Source organism: Argopecten irradians, chromosome 2, assembly GCF_041381155.1.
Source record: "Argopecten irradians isolate NY chromosome 2, Ai_NY, whole genome shotgun sequence".
Taxonomy (NCBI): Eukaryota; Metazoa; Mollusca; class Bivalvia; order Pectinida; family Pectinidae; genus Argopecten; species Argopecten irradians.
Window position 1 is genome coordinate 32,581,221 of NC_091135.1, and position 12,723 is coordinate 32,593,943.

Below are 12,723 nucleotides of genomic sequence, written 5' to 3' on the forward strand. Positions count from 1 at the left end.
ATACTAGATTATCTCCCCCTAGTTTGTATTTACATCTGTCTAGAAATAAACCATTAAAACATCACACACATGTTCTTTGGTAGACATACTGGCCACCAGACACTTATATACTAGATTATCTCCCCCTAGTTTGTATTTACATCTGTCTAGAAATAATCCTTTAAAACAACACACCTGTACTTTGGTAGACATACTGGCCTCCAGACACTAATATACTAGATTATTATCCCCGAGTTTACAACTGCTAAGAAATTATCCTTTAAAACATCATATATATATATACTTTGGTAGATGTACTGGCCATCAAACACTAATATACTAGATTGTCTCCCCTAGTTTGTATTAACATCTGTCTAGAAAAAAATCCTTAAAACATCACACACATTTACTTTGGTAGACATACTGGCCACCAGACACTTTTATACTAGATTATCTCCCCCTAGTTTGTATTTACATCTGTCTAGAAAAAATCCTTTAAAACATCACACACATTTACTTTGGTAGACATACTGGCCACCAGACACTATTATACTAGATTATCTCCCCCTAGTTTGTATTTACATCTGTCTAGAAATAAACCATTAAAACATCACACACATGTACTTTGGTAGACATACTGGCCACCAGACACTAGTATACTAGATTATCTCCCCCTAGTTTCCCACCTGTTTAGAAATAAACCATTAAAACATCACACACATGTACTTTGGTAGACATACTGGCCACCAGACACTAGTATACTAGATTATCTCCCCCTAGTTTCCCACCTGTTTAGAAATAATCCTTTAATACATGTACTTTGGTAGACTACATACATGTATTTAGGTAGACGTACTGGCCACCAGACACTAATATACTAGATTATCTCCCCCTAGTTTGTATTTACATCTGTCTAGAAATAAACCATTAAAACATTACACACATGTTCTTTGGTAGACATACTGGCCACCAGACACTTATATACTAGATTATCTCCCCCTAGTTTGTATTTACATCTGTCTAGAAATAAACCATTAAAACATTACACACATGTTCTTTGGTAGACATACTGGCCACCAGACACTTATATACTAGATTATCTCCCCCTAGTTTGTATTTACATCTGTCTAGAAATAATCCTTTAAAACAACACACCTGTACTTTGGTAGACATACTGGCCACCAGACACTAATATACTAGATTATCTCCCCCTAATTTGTATTTACATCTGTCTAGAAATAATCCTTTAAAACATCACAAACATGTACTTTGGTAGACATACTGGCCACCAGACACTATTATACTAGATTATTTCCCCCTAGTTTGTATTTACATCTGTCTAGAAATATTCCTTTAAAACAGCACATACAATGTATATGTACTGTGGTCGCCTTTTGTCCGTCATCGTGCGTCGCTTGTCTTGCATCATGCGTCGTGGTCGTCGTGCGTTGTCTGTCGTGCATTGTGCTTCGTGTGTCTGTAAACAATTTACATTTTCGACTTTTTCACCAAAACCGCTGAAGCAATTTCAATGATGAAATTTTGTACAAACGTTCTAAGGCATTAGGCCAATCAAAATTGTGAATCATATTATCCCCACCCTCCAGGGGGCTGTGGGAGGGGCCAAAAGTGGTAAAATTAGCTAAAATTTCAAAAATTTCTTCTCCACTCACAGTGGTAGAATCAAATAATCTTCATAGATAGAAAAGTCTCAAGGCCCTCTACAATAATTGTGAATTATATGACCCTGGGGTCTCAGGTTTCCCCCTGGGGAGGGGGTTAAGTTTACTATAGTTTATATAGGGAAAACACATTTTTGAGCATTATTTGGTCATTTATAATAGGAAATTAGTCAAATGTTGTCAGAATTATTAGCCTGAAATTTTAACATCATATCCATTTTGGTCCTGGTTGACCCCCAGGTGCTAGAGGGGCGGGGCCAAAAAGGGTCAAACTGGCTAACTTTTCAAAAATCTTTCTTCTGAATTTACAGATTTGATGGAACCAGACACTCTTCATAGATTAAAAAGTCAAATTTATAAAATCACTGACTGACTTCAAGGGCCTGATAGGCCAATATATAGTGTTTATATGTCTTTATTTCATTCTGTATCTGTCTCAGGTGACCGTGACCGTTGTTAATATTCTCGAGAGACTGGTGGCCAGTCTCGTACAGTGATAATCTTGGTAAAATTTATTTAGAATGTAGTTGGACAAACTTTAAATCAAGTGTTTATGATATAATATTGTCTTGATTATTTTTTTTTCACGGTTGTATTTTTAGTGACCTTGACCTTTGATGATATCATCGCCATAAAAAGAGAAGACATCACAGTTGCTGGATTATCAGAATGCACAACTTTCTCAACAGTCATCCATTATATTAAAAAAGTCCCAGATGATCCAAAATGGAGTCATCAAAAGTTACACATAAATTCAACCCCAGGCAAGGAAGCGGATTATCAAATATTACTGCAGAACATTCAACCCAAGTTTGACAAAGGTTTGCAGTGTTTTTAGTTGCCTGTAATTGAAAATTACATCAATTCAATTTTAGTTTAAATTAGATTAAATATTAATAAATTGATAATTCAAGGATCATTTTAAAGGGGCCCTTTGGCCATTGGTCTGTAAATTTTGAAAATTACCCCTATGTTTAAGGAAATTTCTTTATACACTTTATATTCTTTTTTTGTTAATTGCCCTTTAAGAATTGTCAAATTCTTGAACATAACCCATCATGCATTTTTCAGTCTGCCTAAGTGATCCTTTGTAACACGATATCTGAAGAATTACTGGTAGTATTATGTCCACAGTTGTTGAAAGCAGACCTAAGAAGCTTGTTGTTCTGATGAACCCGATTGGAGGGAAGAGACAGGCCAAGACTTTGTATGATAGCGTTATGACACCTCTGTTTGAGTTGACAAACATTTCCTGTGAACTAATTGGTAAAGAGTTAGATTATGCTTAATATTATTTCTGCTTATAAATTAAGTATTGATAGACAGTAGTCTAATATTTTAGTGTCAGCTTGCATGTACACTGTAGTATCATAAAAGCATATGCAGTTTATAGCTGATTGGTATACATGTACTAGTAATATGTACACATTTATAGAGAATGTATCTTGGAAATGTTTGAGTATCAGGGTTATCAGGAAAATATCAAGGTCACTTTAGTATTTTTAGAAAATCATTGCCAGTTGTCTAATTCAAGATTTTGAAAAACCTGAACAAGATCAAATTTCATTGCCAGGTTAATGTATCTGTTTCTTTATCACATAGTTTACAAATTTTGATACACTGTAATGACCCGTTGAAACTGAGACGAGACAGGCAATGCTTCAGCAATATACTCAATATGCCTATGTATCAATCTTTGATTTAAAGACGAATGTTTTTTTTAATTTCTCTTTTTGCTCTTCAGTTTCAGAGAGGCCAAAACATCTGATTGAAGTAATGGAGACTTATGACTACAAGTCTGTGGATTGGGTGAGTGATCAGTCGCTGTAGGCTTTTGGAAAGGATACTGGCTATGACCAGTTTTCCGATACAGCTTTTGATTTACAAAATGGGAATGTAAAACGAATTTGAAAATTTGTAGAGTCACAAAAGTTATTAACTTACTGTGAAAACTACACTTTTCATCACCTTCCTAACAATTTGATTGAAATAAATAAATAGATAATTTTTATAACGTGTTTCATATTACGGTTCTTGCCATTATCCTTTCTTACTGAGTATTAGTTGACTATATAACTGTGCCAGACAGCCAACAGTGAAATGTATCTTCACTGTTTACATAGATATAAATGCTGTTATGTGCGTAATTGTTTTAAAGAGACTTTTAATATTTGGTTTGGAAAGGCAGTGGATCATTAAACATTATAACATGGGTGTCGGACAGTATTATTGTTGGGACTATACAAAACAATTTCTTTTGATTGAATATCACACAATACTATTGTGATTTCAGGATTGTGATGATGGGAGGCGATGGTACATTTACAGAGATCATAAATGCACTGTTGCGAAGGACACAAAAAGAAGCAGGTGTCGATTACAATGACCCTGAGGCTAAACTCCATCGAGTATCAACTCCACTCGCCATCATGCCTACAGGTACGTTATGAATTAGGTTTGTTTGTTTGATTAATTTACGTCATATTAACAACCAACGTCATGTAAGAGCAGTCTCCCATGTATGTGGTGTGCAGTGTGTATGTAGTGTGTGGTGAATGTTTTGGGAGACAAATGTGTACAGACATGTGATTAGGTTAATGATTTTACAAAAAATAAAGACCAACATGTCTATCGCTAGGTATATAATAACTAGTCGTCATGGCTACAAGTACAAAAAAGTGTGCAAATCATCTTTTTCACTTCCTAATATTTGAAGACAATGAACAACATGCCTCTATACACACCCTCTCCCTAAATAGTCCCAGTAGTTCACCTTACATGCATACAAATAGATTGATCGGGTTTAGACCATCATGTCTGCCAGAAGATATAAAGGCTTTCTGTCATCATACATAGATTAAATATAGTTGTAATATAATGTATCTCTTGATATTTTTGTAGAGTTCCTGATATATATATTTATTGAAACGTTTGACAGGAACAGGAAATGGAGTATCAGAAGGCCTGTACGGCTGCCAGGATGTACTCACAGCAACCCTCCATGTTATCAAGGGTAAGTGTTATCCTGTGTTAGTACATCACATGATAATAACTTGGAATGCGATTGGATAACAGCCATGGTCTATTTTGTGACAGTTCACTGTCCTTCTTGACTATGGGAGACTATACCTAACTAAGGGAACTATACTAAAGTATAGTCCCCCGGGAATGAGCATGTGACCAAATATATGACGTCATAATGAATGTCATGTGACGATAGATTTAGTACTAAATCTATTATATCCCTTTCCCTCGGGAACAGTTCTCCTATAGTGTTGTCTGGCGAGGTATAGCCTATACCTATACCTCGCCTGACAACACTATAGGAGAACATTTCCCTCTGGAAAGGGCAATAATAGAATATTAAAACCAGTTCCACAAGCTGACTTGATATTGTCAACTTTTGATTCATCTAAAATGATATCACTGACCGAATACATTACTTAAATGTATAAATTTATAATACAAATATTGATCTCTTGTTCATCATCTCCCCCCCCCTCCCCTAGATTTAAGTGTACCAAGTAAACCAAAGCAGATCAATCTGAATATTTTTTTGTAAATGAGAATTCCATAGCATCTAAATTGTGTCCTTGTCTTCTAGATTGTGTCCTTATCCTCTAGATTGTGTCCATATCCTCTAGATTGTGTCCTTATCTTCTAGATTGCATCCTTATCCTCTAGATTGTGTCCTTATCCTCTAGATTGTGTCCTTATCCTCTAGATTGTATCCTTATCCTCTAGATTGTGTCCTTATCCTCTAGATTGTATCCTTATCCTCTAGATTGTGTCCTTATCCTCTAGATTGTGTCCTTATCTTCTATATTGTGTCTTTATCTTTTAGATTGTGTCCTTATCCTATAGATTGTATCCTTATCCTCAGATTGTATCATTCTACTCTAGATTGTGTCCTTACCTTTTAGATTGTATCCTTATCATCTAGATTGTGTCCTTATCCTATAGATTGTATCCTTATCCTCAGATTGTATCATTCTACTCTAGATTGTGTCCTTACCTTTTAGATTGTATCCTTATCATCTAGATTGTGTCCTTATCCTCTAGATTGTGTCCTTACCTTCTAGATTGTGTCCTTATCTTCTAGATTGTATCCTTATCCTCAGATTGTATCATTCTACTCTAGATTGTGTCCTTACCTTTTAGATTGTATCCTTATCATCTAGATTGTGTCCTTATCCTCTAGATTGTGTCCTTACCTTCTAGATTGTGTCCTTATCTTCTAGATTGTATTCTTATCTTCTAGATTGTATCTTATTCTTCTAGATTGTATTCTTATCCTCTAGATTGTATCTTATCCTCTAGATTGTGTCCTTATCCTCTAGATTGTGTCCTTATCCTCTAGATTGTATCCTTATCCTCTAGATTGTGTCCTTATCCTCTAGATTGTGTCCTTATCCTCTAGATTGTATCCTTATCCTCTAGATTGTGTCCTTATCCTCTAGATTGTATCCTTATCCTCTAGATTGTGTCCTTATCCTCTAGATTGTGTCCTTATCCTCTAGATTGTATTCTTATCCTCTAGATTGTGTCCTTATCCTCTCGATTGTGTCCTTATCTTCTAGATTGCATCCTTATCCTCTAGATTGTGTCCTTATCCTCTAGATTGTATCCTTATCCTCTAGATTGTATCCTTATCCTCTAGATTGTGTCCTTATCCTCTAGATTGTATCCTTATCCTCTAGATTGTATCCTTATCCTCTAGATTGTATCCTTATCCTCTAGATTGTATCCTTATCCTCTAGATTGTATCCTTATCCTATAGATTGTATCCTTATCCTCTAGATTGTGTCCTTATCCTTTAGATTGTATCCTTATCCTCTAGATTGTGTCCTTATCCTCTAGATTGTGTCCTTATCCTCAGATTGTGTCCTTATCCTCTAGATTGTGTCCTTATCCTCTAGATTGTATCCTTATCCTCTAGATTGTATCCTTATCCTCTAGATTGTATCCTTATCCTCTAGATTGTATCCTTATCCTCTAGATTGTATCCTTATCCTCTAGATTGTGTCCTTATCCTCTAGATTGTATCCTTATCCTCTAGATTGTGTCCTTATCCTCTAGATTGTGTCCTTATCCTCTAGATTGTATCCTTATCCTCTAGATGTATCCTTATCCTCTAGATTGTGTCCTTATCCTCTAGATTGTGTCCTTATCCTCTAGATTGTATCCTTATCCTCTAGATTGTGTCCTTATCCTCTAGATTGTATCCTTATCCTCTAGATTGTGTCCTTATCCTCTAGATTGTGTCCTTATCCTCTAGATTGTGTCCTTATCCTCTAGATTGTGTCCTTATCCTCTAGATTGTGTCCTTATCCTCTAGATTGTATCCTTATCCTCTAGATTGTGTCCTTATCCTCTAGATTGTGTCCTTATCCTCTAGATTGTGTCCTTATCCTCTAGATTGTATCCTTATCCTCTAGATTGTGTCCTTATCCTCTAGATTGTATCCTTATCCTCTAGATTGTGTCCTTATCCTCTAGATTGAATCCTTATCCTTTAGATTGTATCCTTATCCTCTAGATTGTGTCCTTATCCTCTAGATTGTATCCTTATCCTCTAGATTGTATCCTTATCCTCTAGATTGTGTCCTTATCCTATAGATTGTATCCTTATCCTCTAGATTGTATCCTTATCCTCTAGATTGTGTCCTTATCCTCTAGATTGTATCCTTATCCTCTAGATTGTGTCCTTATCCTCTAGATTGTGTCCTTATCCTTTTAGATTGTGTCCTTATCCTCTAGATTGTGTCCTTATCCTCTAGATTGTGATTCTTATCTCTAGATTGTGTCCTTATCCTCTAGATTGTGTCCTTATCCTCTAGATTGTGTCCTTATCCTATAGATTGTATCCTTATCCTCTAGATTGTATCCTTATCCTCTAGATTGTGTCCTTATCCTCTAGATTGTATCCTTATCCTCTAGATTGTGTCCTTATCCTCTAGATTGTATCCTTATCCTCTAGATTGTATCCTTATCCTCTAGATTGTATCCTTATCCTCTAGATTGTATCCTTATCCTCTAGATTGTATCCTTATCCTCTAGATTGTATCCTTATCCTCTAGATTGTGTCCTTATCCTCTAGATTGTGTCCTTATCCTCTAGATTGTATCCTTATCCTCTAGATTGTGTCCTTATCCTCTAGATTGTGTCCTTATCCTCTAGATTGTATCCTTATCCTCTAGATTGTGTCCTTATCCTCTAGATTGTATCCTTATCCTCTAGATTGTTCCTTATCCTGATTGTATCCTTATCCTCTAGATTGTATCCTTATCCTCTAGATTGTGTCCTTATCCTCTAGATTGTATCCTTATCCTCTAGATTGTATCCTTATCCTCTAGATTGTGTCCTTATCCTCTAGATTGTATCCTTATCCTCTAGATTGTATCCTTATCCTCTAGATTGTGTCCTTATCCTCTAGATTGTGTCCTTATCCTCTAGATTGATCCTTATCCTCTAGATTGTGTCCTTATCCTTTAGATTGTATCCTTATCTTATCTTCTAGATTGTATCCTTATCCTCTAGATTGTGTCCTTATCCTCTAGATTGTGTCCTTATCCTCTAGATTGTATCCTTATCCTCTAGATTGTATCCTTATCCTCTAGATTGTATCCTTATCCTCTAGATTGTGTCCTTATCCTCTAGATTGTATCCTTATCCTCTAGATTGTATCCTTATCCTCTAGATTGTGTCCTTATCCTCTAGATTGTGTCCTTATCCTCTAGATTGTGTCCTTATCCTCTAGATTGTGTCCTTATCCTCAGATTGTGTCCTTATCCTCTAGATTGTATCCTTATCCTCTAGATTGTATCCTTATCCTCTAGATTGTATCCTTATCCTCTAGATTGTATCCTTATCCTCTAGATTGTATCCTTATCCTCTAGATTGTATCCTTATCCTCTAGATTGTATCCTTATCCTCTAGATTGTATCCTTATCCTCTAGATTGTATCCTTATCCTCTAGATTGTATCCTTATCCTCTAGATTGTATCCTTATCCTCTAGATTGTGTCCTTATCCTCTAGATTGTGTCCTTATCCTCTAGATTGTGTCCTTATCCTCTAGATTGTATCCTTATACTCTAGATTGTATCCTTATCCTCTAGATTGTATCCTTATCCTCTAGATTGTATCCTTATCCTCTAGATTGTATCCTTATCCTCTAGATTGTATCCTTATCCTCTAGATTGTATCCTTATCCTCTAGATTGTATCCTTATCCTCTAGATTGTATCCTTATCCTCTAGATTGTATCCTTATCCTCTAGATTGTGTCCTTATCCTCTAGATTGTATCCTTATCCTCTAGATTGTGTCCTTATCCTCTAGATTGTATCCTTATCCTCTAGATTGTGTTTAGATTGTATCCTTATCCTCTAGATTGTGAATCCTTATCCTCTAGATTGTATCCTTATCCTCTAGATTGTGTCCTTATCCTCTAGATTGTATCCTTATCCTCTAGATTGTATCCTTATCCTCTAGATTGTATCCTTATCCTCTAGATTGTATCCTTATCCTCTAGATTGTGTCCTTATCCTCTAGATTGTATCCTTATCCTCTAGATTGTATCCTTATCCTCTAGATTGTATCCTTATCCTCTAGATTGTATCCTTATCCTCTAGATTGTATCCTTATCCTCTAGATTGTATCCTTATCCTCTAGATTGTGTCCTTATCCTCTAGATTGTATCCTTATCCTCTAGATTGTATCCTTATCCTCTAGATTGTGTCCTTATCCTCTAGATTGTATCCTTATCCTTTAGATTGCATCCTTATCCTCTAGATTGTGTCCTTATCCTCTAGATTGTATCCTTATCCTCTAGATTGTATCCTTATCCTCTAGATTGTGTCCTTATCCTCTAGATTGTATCCTTATCCTCTAGATTGTATCCTTATCCTCTAGATTGTATCCTTATCCTCTAGATTTGTATCCTTAGAATCCTTCTAGATTGTATCCTTATCCTCTAGATTGTATCCTTATCCTCTAGATTGTGTATCCTTATCCTCTAAATTGTGTCCTTATCTTCTAGATTGTATCCTTATCTTCTAGATTGTGTCCTTATCTTCTAGATTGTATCCTTATCTTCTAGATTGTATCCTTTAGATTGTGTACTTATCTTTTAGATTGTATCCTTATCCTCTAGATTGTATCCATATTCTTTAGACTGTGTCCTTTTCCTCTATATTGTGTCTTTTGCTTCTAGATTGTGTCTGTCCTCACTTTTATTCTTTGTTTTCAGGTAAAGTTCGTACCACAAGAATACTAGGAACATATGCTGACAAAAAACTGGTTGGATACAGTGGCTGTATCTCTGGCCTGGGACTGGCGGCTGAAATGATATACATAGTGGACAACCAATTCCGCTGGATGAGGGCTTTCCGCTATCTCGGTGAGACTACGTTTGAATCTTAAACCACAAAAAATGCTACAATTTAATCTTATCACTACAACATTGTGTCACTTAGTTTGTGTTAAACACACTAACCCATTTTCCAAAATTTCATAATGCAATTTTCATGTTTCAGCCTTTTATAAGACATTTCTTACATCGATAGAGACACAGACTCGGAGTACGACTTAGACAGTTTGAGGGGTCATCTCGCTATGCATAACAGTGTATTATTAACATATCTTTGTATCTTTCTCTTACACTAGTAGTAACATATTAGCTAATTGCGGCGTATTTATAGTATCTACATTTAGAACTTGTAGTTTTGTAGCGTCATAGAAACTACGATAAAACTCAAAGATCCGCTGGAGTACATAATGGTGTACATTTATCTCAGTTGAGATGCGTATACTGTAGCTGGATATACTATCATATGAACAAGTCATTTCGTCACATCATACAAATGCTGTTAGGGAGAAATGACTATACATATACAAAAAGATTATGTTACCTCTGGACGATATTTCATTTTACCTTTATGATTGGCCAATCCGTGAGGTCACCGGAACTTGAGCTCTTATGGCAACTTAGTGCTATGTGAAAAAAAAATTGTCTATTCCTTAATGTTCAATACACACTTCAATTTGATCCAGACATAGTGCGTATAGCGTGCGAGAAGCTCAAGGGTCGCCTACCTGATCACTAGAGCACCACAGTTTCCTTCCACTCTAAGACCCCTCAAGCTCTTTCATCGACCATTGAGAGTGATTTGTATAAGTTGTATAACTTTTTTTCGCAATCCATGTAAAATAAAGTTCACATTTTTATATCGTGCAGACATGGTTTTAAGTGCAACCCCAAAACATGGCATAAACTATTGGTCTGTTTTCAAATATTAAGCAATTTAGAGATATGTGTATTATGAAATAAGTAAAACCTAGTTGCTGTTATTCAGTCAATTTTTCAAGAAAATTAAACCACAATTTTTTTAGGTCACCAATAATGTTGAGAAATTTCTTAATTAGTACTTTAATAATATTAAGATAATTTTTTTATTAAAAAAATGGAACTTTTCTTTAAAGTATTATTAAATATGTGTATTTTTTTGTATGCAAACATTGTGTTAATGCTGAATAATTCTTATTCTTTAATTTTACATTACTAGTGTTTCAGTTGTTTAACTCACCATATAATATAGTGAATAAAACTGGTTTTATGTAAACTTGACTTAGACAACATTAATATTTCATCTTGGATTGAAGGTTCTGCACTGAAATGCACTATGTGTATGTACATAAAATAACTGGAGCTGTTCGAAATGTGTGAAAATAAATCAATGTGTTAAATTCCTATGCCGAAAAACAACTTAATTGTATTAATGTTTTCTTTTATTTTAGGCACAGTTTATGTCATGTCTTCTTTGAGTTTTTCTCAAATTTGCAGTTATACTAATACTATAGTCATTTACTTATCAATCTTTAACACTTGAATGAACTCCTATCACTCAGAAGTTTAACGATTCACTACTTTCAGTTCTTTGATTTTATATTTACTATAGGTTCTCCTGTTACAATATAGCCTAGATGTCAATACAGTGGAACTCAGTTAATTTGAACTCGAGGGGACTGAGATAAAGTTAATTTGAACTCGAGGGGACTGAGATAACAACTTTGAGTTATCTGAGTGTTCAAATTAAGCGAGTTCTCATGTCTACTGACTATCTCTTTACTTGGTATATATAGACTAGTTCCATGTCGAAAAATCGATGTGAACAAGAGATATGTCAAAATTGCTGATGGTAGTTGCAAAAACAAGAAAACCTAGATAAATAGTTCGAAATGCCGTTCTACGGCAGAAGTATGGAAAAGAAATTGGCATTTTCGGCGATCTCGTTGTCCAAAAAATCTCATTTCGGTTATAAGAACATTTCATAAATGATTTTTGTCATTCGGAACCAAAATTTACTTAGTATTTTCCGAGTTCTTCGAGTTTTTCGAATTCGAATTATTCGAGTTCTTTAAACAAAGATTAAGTTTGAATTCAGCTGGGACCTTCAAAGTACTTCGTATTTAGCTGGGTTTTCGAATTATCCGAGTTCGTATCAACCAAGTTCCACTGTACTTTAAGTTTTAAAATGAATAACTATGTCTAACAAATATATACATGTATCTACCATTAAATTGAAATATATGAGGTTGATGGGATAATCAGTGTTGTTATTTTTAAAACCAAATAAGATAATTTATTCATAAATTCCAACTTCAGAATAGGGGATATTGATAAAATCTCGGTCATTCAAATGCTTGAAGAGCTTTGGGAACTGTCATAACTCAACATCTGCATGAAAAATGATCTGTCTCCTACATTCTTAGGACGTGCCAGGTTAAGAGGGAGGATGAAAGCTGAAGAACCCAGAAAAAAATACACTGGCCGATACGTAGAGTCAGTTCAAGGCAACTGCATCATATAGGATTCAAATTGTCGGGTACCTTAACCCCTACATTTTGAAAAAAAAAGCTCATCAATTAGAATGTATCACAGCCATGACTCATTTCTTGGATAAAAACATTTAGTTTGATAAATGTTACGCGATGCTGATCATATGTTATTATGTCCTCAAAGTATGTATTTTTAAAACAAAAATGGTATGTCAAACAAATATAG

At 35.1% G+C, this 12,723-nt stretch overlaps 1 pseudogene; it reads left to right on the forward strand.

Annotated features, from left to right (window-relative positions):
- Nucleotides 1-12,723, forward strand: part of LOC138315191 (ceramide kinase-like) — a 34,177-nt pseudogene that overhangs the window by 5,571 nt on the left and 15,883 nt on the right.